The 19306-nt window shown below is 33.2% G+C and overlaps 1 protein-coding gene across 3 annotated transcripts in view; it reads left to right on the top strand.

Annotated features, from left to right (window-relative positions):
* The window catches only part of LOC128239182 (neuropeptide CCHamide-1 receptor-like), a 108839-nt gene that overhangs the window by 8382 nt on the left and 81151 nt on the right, over nucleotides 1-19306 (top strand). Inside the window, exon 1 of one of the 3 annotated variants that reach the window (XM_052955691.1) lies at nucleotides 6219-6307. The exons of 1 other annotated variant lie outside the window; for it this stretch is intronic. The gene's annotated coding sequence lies outside the window, so the exon portion shown is untranslated. Of the gene's footprint in view, nucleotides 1-6218; nucleotides 6308-9680; nucleotides 9797-19306 lie in introns of those variants that run through there. One more of the 3 variants, XM_052955692.1, reaches the window with a different exon arrangement.

Genomic DNA, 19306 nt, shown 5'->3' with positions numbered 1-19306 from the left:
TATTCTTTGTTGATATTTGGACGGAAATTGCAAATACTCTGAAGGCATTTAACATCTTAAATATATATTATCTATCGAGTATGGATATTCAAGCGAATTAATAATGTGATACTAATATGATATTATTCATGAAAGTTGAATAGGTTAACGTGTTTAATTACATTTAATTAGATATATTGATGGAAAGATTGGAACATTGTACCAAATAACATTATCATATTGACTTAAGACTTTTCTGTAATATTGCAAACGAAATTTCGGCAAACAACATTATGAAAAAGCGCAGATACTTTTATTTTATTAAAAAAATGCAACGGATGTATGGTCTACTTCTACAAATGATGCACCTTTGAAATAACATATTAACTTTTAAAACTTTTGCATGTTTGGCCTTTCACAACCAAATTTTATTTTGGAAGGCCCTTCGAGAGAAATAATCAAATAAATTATCTTATTTAGTCATATCACCCTTTTATACTACACTATTATTGATATGATGGAGTATATTTTTCTTGGTTGTGTACCTTGTGACTTGTTAATTTAAGTCAATCTATATCATCAAATTTATTATTTTATAAAATACTCATCATAAATCCACACTCAATACATGTCGCAAAATACGGCCGTATTTCACTCTAGTGACGTCCCGTCATATCAAATATCGTTGCGCGATGTTAAAATGACATTTATTATGAAAACATGTGGCTTTAAAGTGATCTAACCAGTTATGTATATAATAAAAGGGTTTCTAGTACTGCGTTTTGATCCGGAATGTCGCATTCGACTCTCGTGGATTTTTGCAGATTTTGATTTCACTCGGCTCCGAATCCGCAAAAATCCACTCGAGTCAAATAAAACCTCCTGGATCAAAACGCAGTACTAATAATCCTATTATATATGTCCCAGAACAATTAACTAAAATGTGTCTGTTAACGGAATGTCTACTTGCCTATTCACAGGGTGTTTTTACAGGGTGTTTTTTATATACTCAATGTTGGTCTGCCTTTTTTATTATGAACTGAATGTTGTTACCCCATTTCTTACATCAAATGTTGCTTTCATCTCTATTTTGCAAATTATTTCAGCCATAAATAGATCGCATCTAAAAACTATTATGTTTTCTAGATTTTAATAGACCCACAAACGTTGTGGTGAAATAAATGCTGTAATTATGTATTGATACTCAAGAATTTAAAGCTAATTGCAAAGAATTCTAGACTTAATAGAGTTTTATGATGCATTACTAAACAATTTGTAGGATTTGATATTATCAATTAATAGAATACGAAAGAGCTCTTTGGTGTTATTTAAACTTTGGTTTAGAATCTGTACTTAACATGAGCATTTGAAATATCTTTTATTCATTTCCAAGTTTAATATCTAAGAAAATATTGCATGCTAATGTTCATGATTATTAATCTTCAAAGCACAGGTTACCGTTTTTAGATTGTCATTAAGCAAATGATGGTGATGTTTTTTAAAACTTATTTACATATATAATCATTCTTATTCTTGCATCTGGTTTATCATTCGCGAAATTTGGCATTTCATATAATGTATTTTCTGAAACTAATTTAGTTATATATTTCCTACCATTTGTCTCTTTATTTATGTTTTGCCGGATTCAGTTATTATTCGGTCATTGTTGTTTATATACATTATGTCTTCTCTGAATTATGTAGAATATATTACTAGAGTAGATTAGAGCACACTAAAACAAAGCGTGTTCGTACATGGGAGTCATTAGAATTAGTTTTACATTGCCATTTTGCTAACGTACAAGTACTCATTGACAAAAACCATAATGAGTTATTCAATGCGATGTACCTATTCACCCGTAGACATTTGTGAGCATTAATAAAAGCACACGCTTAAATAAGTTCAGCACAATCAGGTTGTGGTCAGAAACGAATTCATTTACAGTGAACAGTATATATCTTTTGTCTTAACCAATATATTACAACATTCTAATGTATAGTTTCAATATCTGATAATAACAGTTTACTGTTTCAACATTTGATAGCATATCTGGCACTGGTCAAGTCCAATAAGTATGTCAGAATATCTTCAGAACTGGACTAACTGGTCTGTTTCAACCCTAACCCCTAACATCACCAATTTTTAAAACTTAACGCACTATCGCAGGACTTATTGTTAGTAGTAGTTCTTGGTGATTTTACAACAAAGAGCTATATCAATAAAGAATCCCTTTGTGGTCTAGTGTTTATCTATTGTTGATATTGAAAAAGCCTTGCATAAAACCAAATATACTGGAAATAAGATTTTTCAAATGTATAAGATATCAAAATATTGATTCGAACCGATTGTTTCTGTCAAGTTCAATAAGTTTCAAGGTAATAAAAATGAAGTAAAAACACAAAAATAACACTGAAATAATCACCTCAACAAAGAGAAGTGTATGTTTCAACTTAAGTAAAAATACTGATGTGCATTCGTGAATATTATCATAGTCTAAAATAGTTTTAAAATTTATCAAACTGTCTGTTTATATAAGCAAGTTAATGAAGCCAAATTAAAAAAAGCTAGTTTGAACGTAATCCGACATATAACAAATTGCGAGGCTAATGCGTGTATATTTATTGCATATATCTTAATAAATTGCTTTAGAAACGAACTTAGAAACACATGGTTATTGGTCTAAAGAAATCAAGTATTCTGCACTACTCTAACATTTGACACTAGGGAAATAAATGAAAACTATGTTTTACAAACCGTAATTAAATGTTAATTGAGAAAACTACAATATTTCGTTCTACAATATTGACTGACACATTCTATACAATTTAGGTGTTCCTTCAAATATCGCAGTGTTGTAATACCAATGGTGATATTCTGATAGTTGAGTTCTTTTTTGGTCTTTGTTGTTGTTGTTTATCTGGCCTTTATCCTTGTGCATTTAAACAGGATATTGATGACGTTTTAGGCTACGTTTTGACCTTTATCCAAGTGCCTTTTCAATAAGGATATTGATAACGTTTAAGGCTACGTTATTTGGCCTTTATCCGTTCACCTTCAAACATGATATTGATAACGTTGAAGGCTAATTGTTTGGCCTATAATCATGAGCTTTTTAAAAAAGGATGTATTTATGGCAACGTTGTTTTTTTCTTTCTTGTTCCTAGTACCTTTAACCAGGATATTGATAACATTTAATAATACGTTGTTTGTACTTTATCCTTGTATATTTAAACAGGACATTGATAACGTTTATTGGTACGTTGCTTGTCCCTGAAGTTTCCATAGTTCTTTTGCAACCCGACAATTCAGGTCCTGCTAACTGTTGCCAATGCAACAAACGGAACAAAATACTGTCAAATAAAATGGTTTTAAAACGGTATGCTCGTATTAAAATAATTGTCACGTTCCTATATTGTAAACACACATTGTTGTTACGCAAGGCAGCACGTACTTTATTAGATCTTTGCTTTTAAATTAATTTTAAACGAGTATTAAATAACAATAACATCGTTGGTAAAATAACCTTGATGCTATTGTCTGTCTCGTATTTTCTTCCGGAATCCTTATTACCATAGATGTTTTCTTTGTTATGCATCTATCATTGTCTCATTTGTCTGAAGACATGTTTTCCTTGTATCCTGTAACTTGATGCTAATCACAATTAAAATGTATCTGAGTATGAAAATTCATAATACGAGGGTGATACTGGCCTTGTTCAATCTGCACTGTAAATACAAGATGTACATACATGCGTTTAAAATGTATATTGCCTTTATGGCGACGGTTTTTCATGGTTTTGTTATCAATTGTAAATTATTGCGTACATTTCGCTCAGGCAAATGGATACAAATCATCGCCCATGGACTGTTTAAAGGGTCTTGTTACATGTTTTATAGCGACATACATCGAAACAATTTCTTGTGGATGTGGACAGAATGCTTGTTTAAATGAACATAATCGAAATATGCAAATAATAGCTTAATTGTTTGTATAATTTAAAAATGCCATAAAAAACGCTCTGATTTGCCAAATATTGAACTACTATTTGGTAATAAAAGTAAGCTAAACGACTTAATTTCAACATAGTTTAGTAAAATATATCATTATGTTGTTTTAATGAAAATATTATTTCAGAAGTTTTCGTTTAACACAAAGATACGCAGAGAGCATTTGAACGCCAAAACTTGCTTGCTGCTGTGATGTTATTTCGATAAGGTGCTATGTAATTGAACAGTTATATCTAAATGAATGTGATCAAGTATTGACGACTTAAAGGCAGCCAAACGAAATGGTTTTATATTCGTACATTTTGTACTGTACAAATCATAATCAGCGCTCAAGATAAAAGAGATTTGCAAAATAAAGCGACATAAGTTAAACAAATTTTGAAAACTTCACCTCCATACGGAATGACCAGTTATATTCTTAGAATGGGAATATATATATATATAAAGGCAATTATATATATATCGTATATATACACCCAGTATATTTTAACAATTGATCATTTCAAACTTAGCCATAAATTGAGAACTGCGATTCGTTTTGATGTTGCATTTTGTGATAGTTGATGTTCTGCGATACTTCTGACATTTTCTTTCGTATAGGTACTTTTTTAATTGGGTTTCTTTTATCTCAATCGAAAACATTTACAGTAATAATAATTAAAAGTAAAACATACGTTATACACGTTTTATTCACTGTCACATGGTAAATGCTGCATTTGATATATGTGGTCAGCACATTTATTCACCATGCACATGTTACTCCCTACGTGGTAATAAAGTTTCCAGTCAGGCATGAGGTGGATGGTTAATATACTGCAAGAAAACCCTGTTAAGAGTATATGATTGGCAATAAAAGACATGTATAAGTTAATCTCCACGTAGAGACATTTAAATTTGCCTTTTAGCCTAACACATAATGTCTAAAAAGTAGATAACTTGAACCTCAATAAACACTTTTACGAAGTGAACATCGTAATTCGGACTAATTTCACCCAAAAGAACAAGAGTTTGCCATAATGATTAATGGATTCCTGTACTTATAAATGTTTGCCTGCTGTAGTCGCTGTGCCTTATGATATTCTAAATGCCATGTAGGCTGTCATGTTCAAATGCGTACAAATATATTAATATAATCATCTAAAGAATTTTTTTTTTAAAAATATCTGTCATTTTTTTTCTAGTTTATTCGTTACTTTTAAATATAAACCAAAGTCGCACGTCGAATTCTTCACACGCAGATTAACACCGCATCAAATAAGACTCGTCGGAATTTTTGTTTTACTTTTTATTTAAATCGTGTGTTGCCCGTTTTATCATTTTACAATCGACGTTTTTTAATCTCATTTAAAAATATCTAGGATAGATAACAGAAAGGATAACGATGCATTTAACAGAATGTACCCTAGGGGCATTTAATTGCTTATACGAGAATACTGTAAACATTTCCATCGCGTGGTCAGTATAAACTTATATCATATGAGAGTTATATTTGTAATAATACTAATGAAAACAAATATCTCGCTTAATGACGCTTCGCAGAAGACAGTATTACCTTTATCACGGAAAATATTCTAATTAGTGCTTTCATCGAATTGTTTGAAGTAAAGAGATACTTTTTCCTGTTTTACTTAAATATAAATGACGTAGCCTAACATATGTTGTTTATAATCATTATATAATTTTCAAATTGCATTTGTTGTTGTATGCTTCAGAGTAAGCGAAACGATAAAAATCTAAGCTCAATGGTATTCACTTAAAAGTCATAATTGGTTCACAATAAAAACAAAAATGCACGCAAAAATATCCAACGTCATTTTTTTCCTCACTTTCCAATTATTTTTAACCTTTTGCGTACAAATAACCTCCTTTTTAACAATTATCGTGCTGCCACACAAAGTTAAAAACATATTTTAACCAAAGAAAAAAACACATTATTCTATTGTCTGGATTGATTTATTGATGAAAACTAAACAAAATATGCTACCGACATTTAACATCTGGAACATCCATTCTTAACAATACTTTCAAACAGGTATCGAGTGTGATATTCAAGAGAAGCAATATGTGATGCATTTATTTGAATAGATTGTGTGAAATTATTATCTATGCGATATAACAGACGGAATATTAAATTGTACACGTTACAAATGATTTTTCTTCTTTGATTCAATTTGTTACATGAACTGCAAAGGATTGGACATGCTAAAAAACAGTCATGCAAATTGCATCATAACCTTAAAATTATACCTCATTTATTCTTATATACATGCCTATTTGGACGGACGTTGCAAATTGTGTGTGTGCTGGAGCTTCATCCAAAGGTAAATTGGATTGTTTTAAGCGTGGAACAAGTGATCAAAATAAAGTGTATGTGCACATACCATACATTCTAAACAAACAAACAAACAACTATAAATTAGCTGGTATGATGCGAAATAGAATTTTAGTTTGCATTACCTACTTTTTTACATGATACTGAATTATAAGTTGTTATATTTTAGAACAAAACAATCCATTGAAAGCCACGTATTGTCTTCTATGTTTTACAATTTATAATATGTATCAGGATTGTTATTTCTCTTTATACAAAGAGAAAGATAATGCACGCGCGTTTGAATTCATTTCCATTTCCTGCATGGTAAATTGCGTATGATTAACTAAACATTAAGAAAAGTTTGAACCATCTCAAATGTAGAAGGAGCGGCTTGAACGAGCGTTCTTGCATTTATTAGTTAGCTGTGTGATGCCCTTAATTTCCATTGAGATGCATCATAACAATACCATGCTTAAAAAGATATTTATTATGGGAAAACCGTTTCATACATAATAACAATATCATGCTTAGAACATTAAACACTAACAAAGAAGAGATGTACATGTATTCTGGTGTAATTGAATAAGAATCGACGAAAAGTCAAGAAGCAATTAGCAGATTAGAAGAATACGCAATAAATTCATGGTCAACCTGACGTTATTCTGTTCGGCATCAGTCTAATAATTTTGGAAAGGAAAGCTTTTCCATCACGCCAAAGTCGGCAATATATTTAATGTTTCTTTACGTTATGGTTTTGTTTTATCTTAATTATGTTTGTAGTATTTTGTGACCAGTACCAGAAAATAACACATTGACACGAACATTTATATGAACTATTTGAGTATCGACACATTACTTTCAGAACTAATTTAGAAATTTTCAAATTGGGTGTAGACAGCTTAAGCTAAACACAACTGGTAAATTACGTTTTTTTGGAGAAAAGCGTCATTAATGCCATCATAAAAGACATCAAGTAGTTAAAAAATGTACATGCGTAGCAAAGTGGTGTAAATGTGATTTAACTGGAGCAACAAATATGTCTCAATATTCTAAAATTGTGCCGAAAAGTGGTTAAATCACAGACATTAACAAATGATCTCAATACATATTCATACACTTTTCACACTAAACATAGTTTGCATTGACATAAATCAAAGACAGTTATTAAGGAACAATCACAGTGCAACGGTGTGTTTTCAACGATAAATTCACTTCCATGAGGGTATGGTTGGGCGCGCTGGAGTCAAATATTGTTTTCCGCCTAATAACTTAAGTAAGCATTGGTGGATAGTGATGAAGCTTTGTGTGTAGGTAGCTTATGTGCAAAGCTAGGTTGGAGTTGCTCTTGAGGAGTAGGGGTCATGGTCACCGTTACTAAAATAAAAGAAAGGTTTTCGCCCAATAACTTAAGTTAGCATTGTTGGATAATGATGGAACTTTGTGTGTAGGTAGCTATTGTTGAAAGCTTGGTTGGATTTGCTTTTGAGGAGGTGGGGTCATGGTCACCATTACTTAAATAAACGAAAGGTTTCCGCCAAATAACAAAAGTTAAGATTGATGGATAGTGATACAACTTTGTATGTAGGTAGCTTATGTGGTGAACTAGCTTGGATTTGCTTTTGAGCGGGGTTTGGGTCATGGTTGTTGTTACTAAAAACATAGAAAATTGGTTTCTTGACAATAACTTCGTTAGAGTAATGGAACATGATCAATCTTAGTGTAAATATAGATTGACTTGCTCTTGACAGTTGGGAAGAAGGTAAAGGTAAATTTGATTTGTTCAGTTTAAGATAAAGCTCAAGGTATGTTCAAAAGCGACAATTGATTGTTTGAGTACAATTTACAAGGTAATTTAATTTTCATGTTGATTTGTAGAAAACGAGATGTGACTTCCTTCATTTGGGTAACAAATTTATGCTTTAATCCTGCTTTAGCAAAAGCGGCACTCTTGCAACATTGGTCGCAAAGTATTGATTAGAAACTTGATTGACATCTTGTAAAATTCACTTAATTCCTTAGGTTTATTCTAAAATTCAAGAAAATATTTTACTCAATAATATATGCAGGATCTGTTTATCAAAGCTAAAACTAAAACTCTGCTATAACCATTATACTATTATATTTGAAACTTCACTATAATGAAAATGAATGCCTTTGAAGTAAACCAGGGGCTGGGTTCGTGAATATGGGTCAAGATATCTGCTGATAATGTGCAATGTTTAATTGGTATTCAATGCTGTCGGCTTCAACAAAAGTTTAACCAACATCAGCAGCAAAAATAGTTAGAATATATTCACATGTATCCTAGTATAGATATTACAGCGAAAAACAAAACACATCATATACTTATCTAGAGTATTTTTCAGTTGAGTCTCTTATTCATAAAAAAATAATTGGCTCTAATTTATAATTGCCCTTATGAAAACCTGGTTACGTCGCATAACGGCGCCTAAAGTAACAAATTTCTTAATGTATTTCTTTTTCAAAGAGACTTTATCAATATGACACCAGATAAAGTTTATTGGATAATCTTGAACACTTTTTCGCACAAACATATTTTTAATGTCGAAAATTGCGAACGGGCTTTCAACAAATAATAATTATTTATTCGTAAAATTTGCTCAAATTCTTATGCATCAACGCAAGTTTTAACGGATGTATATTTTAGATATACAAAAATACATAAAAAAGCACACACAACATAAAGGCATTTAAAAAGCATAATTGCTCCTTCCCCATCAATATTGTATTTTGTGAAGCCCTTAAAACAACTTATAGAATTATATATTTTCTTTAGTCACATGATTCTTTTATTAATAGCTTACTACAGGCTAATAATTTAGTCGATACAAACTTAAGGTTATTTATTAAAAAAGAAAAAGGAGATATATATACATATATAAAGCATTTATAATTAAAACGTTAACAAATGAATAGCGTTTCAATCATATATTTAATCCCAAATAAGTGTATCTTATATAAACCTATAATAAACAATTAAACCAGATGTACTTTCCCCACCCCTTTATCATCTTCATTTTCCTTTACAACTGTCACATTTTAATTAAAACCAAACTCGTGCTTCAATGCTTTACACTTATCGTAACACTGTCAAAATTGGCCAAATCCGTATCCTTTGCTATTTATTGACTCCAATTTTAGTTTGCCTTTCGATGTTTTGTTATCATAATAAGAAAGATAAAAGACAGGTTTAGGAGATAGTACCCTTGGGCTATACTCGCTCACGATATACGATTGTGATGAATTTCCGATACGAGCAAGATGCCCGTTGCGCGTTATTTTCAACACCACATCCTATGAGAGCTAGATAAGTCATATGAAGATACGAAGAACAAATAGCGTGTTCAAGTGTTTTGTATTGCCGCGTTAATAAGGACATATCTATATTTATAACAAGCAATATTCAACTTGTTGTCGAGGCCGAATTCTTTGAAATACGGGATACTTCACCTGGTGAATCAAAAATATATATAAGGTAAAGGTTTACATTGGTCTATATAAACAACAGAATGTTCCAACTATATATGTTTTGTTACAAATGCACATTATTGGTACATTGTAATTTGTTTTGGACGGTAGTCCGAGGTTTGATTTATAAAAGTGTAGTGAATGTCAAAGATCGAATGCTATTCACATGTTTGACAACCGCCTGACGCTGCCGCAGATATAGGAGTGTCATCCACTGGATAAAACAACTACACATAGGAATGTTAACATTCTAAATATTTTTACAAATGAAATGAAAAATTACATAGTAACATACTGGCAATATGTAGAGTTTGATTTTCAGCTTGAACAATGTTCCCAAGCGATAATCCTCGTTGCAAATAAATTCAGTATACCGTTATGATAGATGGGCGAAGACGCCCACAATTTAAACAGATTCCCTTAATTACTTATCTGCTTTATTCATCAAACAAAACATCATATTCTGAATATATTTTATATCCAATACAAGCAAACTTAACATTGCTTTCAAACAGATATCAACATAAAAATAATAAATGGCTATTAAAAATGAAATTGCACACTTAATGTGTTTGATATACGTTGTGTTAAATTCTGTTCGCTGTGATATGTTTGACGGAGTATTAATCCGTACGCATAAACTAATCTGATTTTGTTAAAATTTACTGGTACACTGCAGACAATTTTACAGGATTTGTGTATTCCGTTATATACTGTAGATTCCTCATCACAAGTGATTATGTTTTGCTGAACAACATATCCTATGCAAATTATTAAAACATAGTATAGTGTTTGAGTAATGCACAACGTGTCGAAAGTTTATGTAATCATTGGCAATATTAAACATTGTAAATATACAACAACTTAAATGATCATAAGTCGAGGAGTGAGGTTTGTGTACATAAACTGGTTTAAACCCCCAGTAAATTTACATTTTACTGATCGTTCCAAGGCGGTACTTAACAATTCCTGATAAACATACCAATTATTATATATATATATATATAGTATTTATGCACTGTGCTGTTTGTAGAGTTGTGTGCTGTTCTATGTTTCTTGTTTGTGAATTTGTGTTCTATGTCTTTGGCGTTGCCCAATGCCACTAAACCGGGTTTATGTTTAAACGTTTTGCTACTGAGCATGTTTCTGTAGCTTTTTGCATATATATTAAAGAGCGTCCATGTTTTTACTTAGATTATTACAAAACCATTTTATTACCTTTCCTTCCGTTGGGATGGATGTTGATTTATAGATCAATATTAAATTTAGATTAAAGGTTTAAAATGAATAATAACAACAGCATGCAAGTTTGCTATTTTTGAGGTACTTATTTTGGACCTGAATATTATCATCTAAAATTACAAAAACATTTTATAACTTTATATCATACTGTTTGATGCATCACTGATGAATATTCTATATTAAATTTTGAAACGATCGGTGATGAAGTAAAACAAAGTAGTCCTTCTAAACAATGAAATCAAAAGCCATGCACTACAATAAACAGTACATAAACACTTATTTTAAGCAATGCACACACACAATAGAAACCTGCTGTATTCGTTTTTTTTGGATGTCCAAGTTTTAAACCTTGAATTTGCTAAGTCGAGGCATGTCAGATGGATGTCTTCTTATGAATGCATTTTACCTTTTAAGAGATTGCACTTTTGCTCCATTTTGATTCATTGGTTTGCAGTTAATGTCTGAAATTGGCAAATGAGTTCCTAAAATGACTGTATCAATTAAGATGTAAGTGTTACTTTATTCTTCATGTTTTTCGAGTTCGAAAATAATAATAATAATATTTGCGTGAAATGATTTGAATTCGGAATAGACCTACTTTTTTCTTATGACATATGAACCATCTTGTAATGTTATCAAAGGCCTTCATTTCTTGAATTGTAAATTGAATGTACTGTCAATCGTACTAGCTTTTCCCAAATATCTGTGACATGCTTATTATATGAACAGGAGATTAAATTAACAGCATCCGGATTAAGTTTGCAAATCCGGAATTTTTGCAAACTTATTTTTTTTATTTTTCACCCAATGTTTTTAATTTTTGTATTTTTAAAATGTGTTAGGTAATACTAATAAGAGATATTTTTTGTTTCCTGAAATTTAATTTAGAAATATGTTTTTTTGGCATTTAAAGTCAACTTTTCCAATGGGAGTCCCATTGGAAAATGGCCTTCCCATTGGAAAATGGCTTTTTCAAGCTTTTCCAATTGGAAAACTGGCTCTATTAAAATTGTGGGAGAATTTGGAACATAATTTTTAAAATTGAAATTGACTGTTTAATTAAGAATATTTTACACTCACTACATGAAAAATAATATATTCATTAAAAATGAAGAACCGATAGATTCATTTAAGGCATTTGTTTGCGAATCCTTCCCATGAGTGAATCTTTCCAATTGGAGGATTCCCACATTCAAAGTGGGAAAGTATGAACATTGGAAAATTCCAATTGGAATATTTGGTTAATGGGAAAATTCCAATTGGAGAATAAAGTTCAGTTTTAAAATGGGAAATTTCCAATTGGAAGGACAGGTAAGATTTTGTAATGGGAACATGTAGGAAATGGGAATAAAGAAAAATATTGCCATATTTAAAGCAAAAATTAGCAAAATTACACTTCTTACAATGTCCTTACCTGTCAACTGTCGACTTATCCATATTCCTCATCGCTGTTATACTATACAATGGTTAGCATGACGTCTAACCATCGTATTGCTTCATTAACCCTGTATCAGATACTAGTACAATTTTTTATCCGATTGAAAAAAAAAGACAAACAAAACAAATCCATCTTTCATCAATGTCACAAAAACGCTGTCGTTAAGCTTGATTACAAACATCTTGCCATTTAACCGATTATTTTCAAGGTTAAAGGCAACTAAAATTTGGTCAAGAATTAGCATTAATGAAGTTCTTTGAAGTCGAAGATATAAACTTTTTTACACTGCTATCTTTGTTAAAGACCACATGATTATGTTCATATATTTACACAAATTATAAAGGAGTCGGAGAGGTGATGGAGATCTATTGTATGAAAAAGCTTAATTTATGGTATTTATGGGTAAAAATAGTGAAGGAACGACTCGCCATACTGTCATTATTTCATGTACATTGTGCTATATGAAATTATTCTCGTTCACCAGAGTGATGGTGCCATGCGTTACACATTTGATTTATCACTATCAAACCTCTTGTAAATGAGAATGTGTGAATATGGTGTTGATAAATCAATGAATGGTTTAGAAAATAAACATTTTGAATTTTGAAAAAAAGAAGCCTGAACTTGAAGAATACTGCCATGACTAATGAGATGCAATGTGCCAGGCCGCAAAAGTTTTATCAGTGAACATATTAACAGACAATTAAGATATTACATTCAAACAGGGAAAAAGTAATATGAAAACCAATCGCTGTCGCTAAAGTAATGCACCAGTCAATGGTAAGCATCCCCCACCCCAGGTCCGGGGGGACAGTCGGTGGTTTTGTGTTCGCGCCAAAATAGCGGGGAATTGGCCTTGGACCGACTGTGTAGCTCTAGGAATTTGGTCGAAGCGCTAGCGGTTTAAGCGCCCGGCGTGCGGCACCTCTAAAATAATCAAAGTTTACTGTTTTCATCAATATCGGAGAAACAAAGGTAATCAAATAAGCTCATAATGCACCATTTCCGACTACATACATGAGGGAGTAACCCCAAATTCCCGTAACAGTTTATGCCATATACTTTCGGTTCTGAGGGAGGAGCACATGTCAAAAGTTGCGCCCCTAAGTTACTACCCCTCTAACATCTAACCTCTGCGATGTGCCATGTTTCCGCAACCTGGGAGATTTAATAAAAACGCTTCTGTTTCTGGGGCTGTAATTACGAAGTTCGTTATCACTGCTTCTGCTGTAATAAACCAAGATGATACTTGACTTCTACTACTACAAGTTACCTAGATTCACGTGCATTATTTAGCACGTTATTGCTATGTGTTTCACGAGATTTATACCCAGTGTACTGCTAATATTTAGCATTCTCAAACATTTATTGTTGAATAAGATTTTAGCTGATAGCTATTTCCTATTTGTCTGAAGATGATGAAAAACATAATCTTATTTATGTATTGCTCAACGTCAAGGTACTAAGTCACAGGCCGGGTCGAACTCGTATGGATGAAGGGAAAATCTTATATATTCAACCTCAAGTCAGTTTCCTAGTCTGAATTTTGAGAGGATACAAAAAGTATTCCTGGTGGGTACAACCTTTAAGGTAAAAGACAGACACAAATACATGCATGCCATACTTTTGAGAGGCTTTGCAGTGGATTTTAGTCTGAATTCCGGGGAATATTGATCTAAAGTCCAGCGGATTTTGGTCTTAACAATATCAACATTTATTATTTAAGACTAAATACAGAAATTTGAATGCATATTTACTTATATTTATTTAATGATCTAGAATACATACAGTAAAAGAATAAATAATATATTATAAAATTATAATCAATTGTCAATGCATATGATAAATAAATAATACATAAAACAAGAGGGCCATGATGGCCCTAAAACGCTCACCTGAGTAAAAGAGTTTAACCTTTGTTATTAATATAGCTTGTTTCTCAACGAATATTGAACAAGAGCTGTCAAAGTATGTGACAAATGCCCCCCAATGTGACATTGATCTATGAACAAGTACATAACAAGAGCACCGCGAAACAGAGCATTATACGCCCGAAGAAGATTCGGCTTGAGGTCCTTTTAATGTAGTGATGATTTGTATAAAGTTATTTGAAAATCGCTTTATTAGTTACCAAGTTATGGCCCGGACACGGAATTGCTAACGGACGAGTAACAAAGATGTGGCCTGGACACAAAATTGCTAATGCCCCCCCTCCCCATGGTGATTCTAGTCTTTGAGGTATGGACCTGGAAATTGCGCGCAACACATCCTTTTAATGTAGTGATGATTTGTATAAAGTTATTTGAAAATCGCTTTATTAGTTACCAAGTTATGGCCCGGACACGGAATTGCTAACGGACGAGTTACAAAGATGTGGCCCGGACACAGAATTGCTAACGCCCCCCATGGTGATTCTAGTCTTTGAGTTATGGCCTGGACATGGAATTGCTAACGTCCCCCCCATAGTGATTCTAGACTTTGAGGTATGGACCTGGCAATTGCATGTGACACATCCTTTTAATGTAGTGATGATTTGTATAAAGTTATTTGAAAATCACTTTATTAGTAACAAAGATGTGGCCCAGACACAGAATTGCTAACGCCCCCCCCCCGTGGTGATTCTAGTCTTTGAGGTATGGACCTGGAAATTGCGCTCGACACATCCTTTTAATGTAGTGATGATTTGTATAAAGTTATTTGAAAATCGCTTTATTAGTTACCAAGTTATGGCCCGGACGCGGAATTGCTAACGGACGAGTAACAAAGATGTGGCCCGGAAACAGAATTGCTAACGCCCCCCCATGGTGATTCTAGTCTTTGAGGTATGGACCTGGAAATTGCGCGTGACACATCCTTTTGGACACGGAATTGCTAACAGACGAGTAACAAAGATGTGGCCAGGACACAGAATTGCTAACGCCCCACATTGGTGATTCTAGTCTTTGATTTATGATCTGGACATGGAATTGCTAACGTCCCCCCCATTGCTAATGGATGAGTAACAAAGATGTGGCCAGGACACAGAATTGCAAACGCCCCCCCATTGGTGATTCTAGTCTTTGAGTTATGGCCTGGACATGGAATTGCTAATGTCCCCCCCCCATGGTGATTCTAGACTTTGAGGTATGGACCTGGAAATTGCATGTGACACATCCTTTTAATGTAGTGATGATTTGTATAAAGTTATTTGAAAATCACTTTATTAGTAACAAAGATGTGGCCCAGACACAGAATTGCTAACGCCCCCCATGGTGATTCTAGTTTTTGAGGTATGGACCTGGAAATTGCGCGCGACACATCCTTTTAATGTAGTGATGATTTGTATAAAGTTATTTGAAAATCGCTTTATTAGTTACCAAGTTATGGCCCGGAAACAGAATTGCTAATGCCCCCCATGGTGATTCTAGTCTTTGAGGTATGGACCTGGAAATTGCGTGCGACACATCCTTTTAATGTAATGATGCTTTGTATAAAGTTATTTAAAAATGACTTTATTAGTGACAAAGTTGTAACGCCCCCCCCCCCCCCCATGGTGATTCTAGTCTTTGAGGTATGGACCTGGAAATTGCGCGCGACACATCCTTTTAATGTAATGATGCTTTGTAAAAAGTTATTTGAAAATGACTATTAGTGACAAAGTTGTGGCCCGGACACGGAATTGCTAACGCACCCCCATGGTGATTCTAGTCTTTAAGGTTTGGACCTGGAAATTGCGCGTGACACATCCTTTTAATGTAGTGATGATTTGTATAGAGTTATTTGAAAATCGCTTTATTAGTTACCAAGTTATGGCCCGGACACGGAATTGCTAACGGAAGGACAGACGGACAGACAGACGGACAGACGATGGAGGCCATAACATAATACGACCCTTCGGGCGTATAAAAAGTTTATCTTGCCTTTATGTGTCAAATACATATTGCAAGTTATATTAAATTGCCTCTGAGCAAAAAAAAAACAATCATACTAAATGACAGCCAACACTCTTTATGTCCTCATATTCAACATTCCATTGTGAATAAACACTTAGTGTATCTTTCACCTTAGAGGTAGGGACATGGGTCTTGCACACGACACGTTGTCTTGGTATGTTGAAAACATATGGCATTTTCATTTTAAAATCTGTCCATATAAGAGAAAGTCACAGCGCGGACACGACAGCCTATAATTTCCTTCAGGTTGCCATGGCAACCAGAGTTCTGCAAGGAATTAATTTTTTTTAACAATTTTGAAAAAGCACCAACCAAGGATCATTCCTATAAAGTTTCATCAAAATTGTCCAAGCGGTTTAGGAGAAGATGATTGTAACCAATTGTTGACACTTTTCCTTTAGGTTGCCATGTCAACCAGAGTTCTAAATGGAATTAATTTCTTTGAACAATTTTGAAAAAGCACCAACCAAGGATCATTCCTATGAAGTTTCATCAAAATTGTCAAAGCGGTTTAGGAGAAGAAGATGATTATAACCAATTGTTGACATTTTCCTTTAGGTTGCCATGGCAACCGGGCCAAACAAAATTATGTGAACAAATTTAAGAGAGGTCCATGCAAGGACACTTCAAACCAAATTTGCTGAAGATCTATCAAGGGGTTCATGCGAAGAAAATGTAAAGTTTTTTTACTAATTTTAGCTCTGGTGGCCCTTAAAAGGGGCCAAACAAAATTATTTGAAAAGACCTGACAGAGGCCCATGCTAGGATGCTTCAGACTTGAAGATCCATCAAGCAGTTAATAAGATCAAGTTGTTTAAAGGTTTTTCTATTTTTTGCTCTGGTGACGCCTAAAAGGGGCCAAACAAAACCATTTGAACAAAGTTGAGAGAGGACCATGTAAGGATGCTACATATCAAGTATGGAGTCATTCTGACCTTTACTTTCAGAGGAAAAGATGTTCAGTGACAAGACAATGTAAAAACAAATGACCCCTGAGCAAGGCCAATTTGACCCCGGGACAATAATTTGAATATCCTTTGGTGTAGGTCCACTAGGTAACACTATATACCAAATATGAAAGCTCTAGGTCTTATATTTTGGAGAAAAGGATTTTAAAGTTTTATTATATAAGACTATATAAAAACAAATAACTTTCAGGGCGGGGCCAATTTTGACCCTGTGGCAATAATTTGAACAACTTTGATAGAGGTCCACAAGATGATGTTGTATACCAAATATCTAATCTCCTGGCCTTACGGTTCTGGAGAAGAATATTTTTAAAGATTTACTATATAACACTACGTAAAAACAAGGACCCCCTAGGCGGGGTCAATTTTGACCCTGTGGCAATAATTTGAACAAATCTGGTAGAGGTCCACTAGATGATGCTGTATACCAAATATCTAAGCCCTGGGCCTTACAGTTTCGGAGAAGATTTTTAAAGATTTACTATATAACACTATGTAATGAAACTAGTGACCCCTGGGGCGGGGCCATTTTTGACCCCAGGAGAATAATTTGAACAAATTTTGTAGAGGACCACTACATCATGACACATACCAATTTTCAAGGTTCTAGGCCTTGTGGTTTTTGAGAAGATTTTTAAAGTTTTCCCTATATAAGTCTATGTAAAACAAGTGACCCCCGGGGCAGGGCCATTTTTGACCCCAGGGGGATAGTTTTAACAATTTTGGTAGAGGACCACTAGATGATGCTATATACCAAATATTAAGGCTCTAGGCCTTGTGGTTTTGAAAAATAAGATTTTTTAAAGTTTTTCCTTTCCGTTGCCATGGCAACCAGAGTTCTGCATGGAATTCAATTCTTTGAACAATTTTCAAAGGGGACCACCCAAGGAACATTCCTGTAAAGTTTGGAAGAAATTGGCTAAGCGGTTTATGAGGAGATGTCAGTTTAAAGTAAAAGTTTACGGACGGACGACAGACGGACGCCGGACAGATTGTGATCACAAAAGCTCACCTTGTCACTATGTGACAGGTGAGCTAAAAACATTTACTTATTAATTATTATAGCACTGCGCATAGTAATATACTTTTCATTTTTTCATTCCCCCCCCCCCCCCCCCCCCCCGGGAATATATGGCATACACAAACCAAACTTATACTCTCAATTGTTTCAAATGAACATTATTATTTATTAACTATTTTGATTCAATTAGCATTCACATTTAGTCAAGTCACCATGATTTGCATTTGAATTTTTGCTATTTGTAACATTAGACATACCTTATATACTTCATTTGTACCAAATTTAAACAAATAACGATCTGTATTATAAGATAGCACAATTTGAAAAAAAAATAAAAATACTTTTATTACTTAATGAATTGCTTAAACAATAAACATACATTTTTCCATCCTTTTTTATGAAATTCAAAAGCCATTGCATTACTCTTCATATTGACAAACAAGAAATAAAAATAGTTCATGTATGTAATCATCTATTTTATTTAATTTAAACAATCATTTGATATCATTATAATTTAGTTCTTACAAATCATGTAAGTAATTTCACTTTCAATAAATTGAGAGTTAATAAACAGTCACATGACAAATTCCTTTTATTGGATCTTCAATGTCAGATGGAAAGCTATTATTAAGGACCCAAGTGATGTTTGTTCCTGCATCTGAACTGCCTAAATGCAGCCAATTAGAAATTTTGCATTGAATGTTACATATTTGGGTTAATTAAGGGCTATAATACCTGTCCCGACAATTTTGAAGATAGAACTTAGGAAAAGTTATTGACTGGCTAAAAGAAAAATATAAATTGAGGAATATAGGCAATGTAATCTTTACAGATATACAAAAATGATTCGCAGATACATATTTAGACTTATCGACATTTTACTTAATATCAAAAAGTTCTTACAAATTATTTATAA

The sequence above is a fragment of the Mya arenaria genome, chromosome 6 (assembly GCF_026914265.1).
Source record: "Mya arenaria isolate MELC-2E11 chromosome 6, ASM2691426v1".
NCBI classification, from domain to species: Eukaryota; Metazoa; Mollusca; class Bivalvia; order Myida; family Myidae; genus Mya; species Mya arenaria.
The sequence above is the reverse complement of the archived record's forward strand: the minus strand, read 5'-3'. Positions and strand labels throughout refer to the sequence as shown.